At 38.6% G+C, this 4,355-nt stretch overlaps 1 protein-coding gene across 2 annotated transcripts in view; it reads left to right on the forward strand.

Moving 5' to 3' along the window:
- Positions 1–1,169: 1,169 nt before the first annotated feature.
- Positions 1,170–4,355, forward strand: part of NUDT12 (nudix hydrolase 12) — an 18,340-nt gene continuing 15,154 nt past the window's right edge. Inside the window, exon 1 of one of the 2 annotated variants that reach the window (XM_014583278.2) lies at positions 1,170–1,404. The gene's annotated coding sequence lies outside the window, so the exon portion shown is untranslated. The remainder of the gene's footprint in view (positions 1,405–4,355) is intronic. The other variant, XM_014583276.2, reaches the window with a different exon arrangement.

The raw sequence follows: 4,355 nt of genomic DNA on the forward strand, positions 1-4,355 counted from the left end.
ATACCCTATACAAAAACAGAATGAAACGAAAAAATGTTTTAAAAATAAAAACCAGTGTGTGGCAAAAAAAATAAAACATATCTTCAGATAGTATAAAGTTAACTACCAAGCAAAATTATCTATATAATTTTGTATTTACCTATTGCCCACATAATCAAGTTTTTATCTGGTTGAGAGAAAAATGACTGGAGGGGGACCAGCAGTTAGTGTAATGGCTATGTCACTGGACTCCCATGTAGTCGACCACGGTTCATGTCCCGGACCCAGTGACTTAAACTCACGCCGGGCGCGTGTGCGTGCGTGCCCAAGATCCCGAGAGAAGAACAGAGGAGAAGGGATTGTGGCGTGGTCATCCCCCCTGGGGGGTGATTTCTCACTTTCTGTCTCTCTGTCTCTGTCTGTCTGTCTGGCGAGCGCACGCGCCCTATAACAAAAAACTCTCCAAAAAGAAAAAAAAAGAAAAATGACTGGACATATTTGTATTAAATTTGCAAGATATAGTGTCATATTTTTGTCTTAAGAAATGGTCTATGTTTTGTACATAACATTTATTTGCAGGACACCCAGAAATGGTAGCGAGTAACTTTCCAGAGCTGCTACAACTCATGTATAAGAAGAGGTTCGTATGCTTTTAGAGGGCTGGCGATAGTGAGAGATGGGCCATTTCATAAAATGATGCTGTGGCCAGAGGGAAAAAAAACAACGATGTTTTACATTTTGAACTCCAAATTATTCACCTCAAGGGCAATCAATCCAAATTTCACACATTGATTTGCAATAACACTATTCTCCTAAAGACAACAGAAAATAATGTGCTCCAGAATGAATGATAATAAGGATTCATTTATTTAATGATGGTTAATGATTCTCCCAAACTTTGCAGAGAAGGGTAAGCACTACATAATGGAAATTATAGAGTTTTTCTCTTTTAGAATTTAAAAGGGGGGAGGGAATCCCTGTTTTATTTGAGGTTTTCCCAGAAGCAGTTCCTAAGACAAGATTCACATGCAGTTGGTGTTCTAGAGGTAAATAATGATAAGAAAGTGAGCATGAAAAGTCATGGTTGGGAAACAGGGAAGAGGGAAAGCCGCCAATTCTAAGTTGGTCATTAATCACTGTAGATAAAGAGACCTGACCCTGAGTAAGAGAGTGAGAAAGACTGAGGTATTCATATACCAGTTCAGGCCAGGTTGGTCATTAGCTGGGGGCTGCTCCCATGTGGTATTCACTGTCTGGCTTTGCTGATGAGCTCAGCAAGTGGGCAAAGAGTGCTTTGGTGGCAAGAAAATAAAGCCTTCAAGCAAAGAAATAGGAGTGCCGGCAGTAGAAGAGGGGCCAGCAAACACTGAAGAGGAAAGAGTAGGAGATACTGGTGAGAATGATCTACATGATCCAATAAAAGAGGTACTTGTGCTGGGCTTGAGAAGTGGGTAGGATTTGAATAAATAAAAGCGTTTGAAATATAGAAAGCCAGAGCAGGTGGTGGTGCAGTAACAGCACAACAGGAAGGTTGTGGGTTTGCATCCCGGGACTTCCTCCACACAATAGGCATGTGCACTTCCATGATGCAGGCCGGCTTAGACCAAGGTTGGATCTCAGCATGGAGACACTATTCATGGTGTTTGTCTCCCTTATAGAAGAAATAAATATTAATAAACAAGCTTTTTTTTTTAAGTTAGAAAAGTGGCACAAGCATAAGCATTTAAACATTGAGGTAGGAAAGTATAAAAGGTCAGTGTATAGATCAATTCGGCTTGATCAGGGAAATTGTTTATATAGGAAATTCTTGGGAAAATATGGGTTCAAACAGATGCTGAATACATAGTAAAGAGGGTATCTGCAGCTAATGTAGACAGTTTTTTTCTTGTAGGCACTGAGAAGGCTTTAGGTTTCTAAATGAGAAAGTAATAAAATGAAAATAGTATTCTGTTTCAATAATATCTACGTTGGCATCATTACTGCCCTTGAAATGTAAACTCTTCATCAACAGGATCAGTGCCTGTTCCATTTCCCTAGGAGAGAGCTAGATGCAGAAAGGTGTTCAGTAACCCTTTTAGCAATGAGCACCCCATGTCCAAAGACAATGGTTTCTAAATACCACTTCTCACTAAAAGGAATAAAGGGGGAAGGGGAGCAGGGCAGCAGTAAAATGCAACACTGACTCACATGGGAAGTTTCCTGGTTCACATCCAGAGACCTCTCTAAGTACCCTTGACACACACGGACGCATAATACAGGGCAAGATGAGGCTGGGGGCGGACTGTGGCTTTGAGACCCTGTTGAGTATACTATCTCTCTTATTCGCTGTATCTCTTATTCAGAAAAAAAAAAAAGCTATAAATAAATAAATAAATAAATAAAACCAGAGCTCTATTGTAAGATGAATCTGAAACAGTTTGTCATAGAGTAAGAGGAAGCTATCAAACACTACAAGGATCTGATCAAAATAACTCAGGAGCCCACTTGATGGGGTTCCCATTAAGTAAAGAAAGGAATGATTGCAGCATCAAAATAATAAACATTAATTTTAAAGTTTAAAATAATGTGTTCCATGATATGAATTACATCAAAAATGTTATTATCCATGAGATCCTAAGTATACTTAGAAATTTAAATGGTTAAGAAAACAAGTTATTCTGAAAACTAGAAATTAAAGGAAAAAACTCATATTTACCCTACGTTTCCTTATAACTTGTACACTCAATGAGATAAATTTCTTCAATATAAAATCATTTTAATTAGTATATGTAGAGTGATTGATCAAAATAGAGTATCAAGGCCAGCAGGCAGCATGGTGGTTAAGGTGCTGGACTCCCACATGGCTGACTGTGGTTTTGAGTACTGGACTTGGCAGTTTGCTTTCTACCCTCACACACCCCATCTTTTCTGGTAAGCACACAAGTCCTGTAGCAAATTTAAAAAAAAAAAATGATAAATAAAATTAAATAAACCTTCAAAAAATAGAGTAACATCATTTTGCAACTCCTAATGGACTAATGGATGCAGGGAAATAATTGTCAATAGCTGCTAAAACCATTAGCCAAAAGAAAATGATTGGGCAATGTATAATGTTTATCATGAACCTTACGGGGTTGATAGCATTTGAACCCAGTGATCCATGATAACAAAACAAGAGAGCCACACGTGGTGTTCCTCCTAACATATGTAATGGGAAGTAAACCATAACGATAGGCAACTTTTTTTTTTTTTGAGAAATAGAAAATCAAATCTTTATATAATTCTCTAAATGTAACCATCAGTTTATAAGAAATGCAGGGGGGAAAAGACACCACAGAAATATAATCCGCAAATTTCAGAATGTTGGAAATGCCACAGAGCGAATGATTATTTTTCTTGAACAAATAAACTGCCAGACCAAAAATTAAAAGAGAGAAGAATCCATAGATTATTAAAATTAAAAAAACAAATGTAATGTGGAGACATTGCTTATGTAATCAACTGTAAAGCATAAAATTCAAGAGACAATCAAGTAATTTTGATATTGAATAACTTTTATGATACTATTACACAATTATTGTAAAATTTTAGTTGTGTGAGTGATATTGTAGAAATGTTCTTTGAAAGAACTTTTATTGTAAATATATATTCATAACTCCAGAAAGTTTGTTCTGAAATATTTATCAGTGAAGTAATATGGTGTCTGGAACTTACTCCAAAAGAATCCTGAGGCCTAAGAAGAGAACTACACACAGTCATTCGCTGCATAATGGTGTTTCAGTTCATGGCCGACCACATTACAACATAAAATAATTTTGGTTGATAAACGTAGTGTTCGCTAAGATTATAGTAGGTTCTGCCATCCAACCTAGCAATATCGTCTGGGTTTGCTAAAGCACTCTCCTGATACTAGCACAACATTGAAATCATGTAACAATGCCTTTCTCAGACAGGTACTTGCCACCAGCAATGCATAGTTGCAGGAGTGACTTCAAAAAGTTTGTGGAAAGCGAAATTAAAGTATGAGTTTATTTTGGTGCAAACAATTTTTGAAATCCATGCATTTTGGGGATGATAGGCATTTCCCAAGAACGGTGTGAATATCCCGTATTTTAATAACTATTGACACGGAGTCGCTAATGCACAAGGGTTCACACCACGCTCAACATCTCCGGGCTCAGGGAAGACTAAGCATCCGCTCCCGCGGGGCTGCAGGCTCCCCTTGCAGCGACCTCCCGCCCCAATTCCCCAACTCCACCTTCCCAAGCTCCACCCCTTGCTGGGGCCCGGCCTCTGACCTTTAAACTACATCTCCCACAAAGCCCAGAGGTCACGAGCGGTCCACCGGAAGTTGGGGCAGCTGCATCCGGCGCGGGAGAAAGTGAGGGTCGTGTTTT

The sequence above is a fragment of the Tupaia chinensis genome, unplaced genomic scaffold (genome assembly GCF_000334495.1).
Source record: "Tupaia chinensis unplaced genomic scaffold, TupChi_1.0 Scaffold000068_1, whole genome shotgun sequence".
NCBI lineage: Eukaryota > Metazoa > Chordata > Mammalia > Scandentia > Tupaiidae > Tupaia > Tupaia belangeri.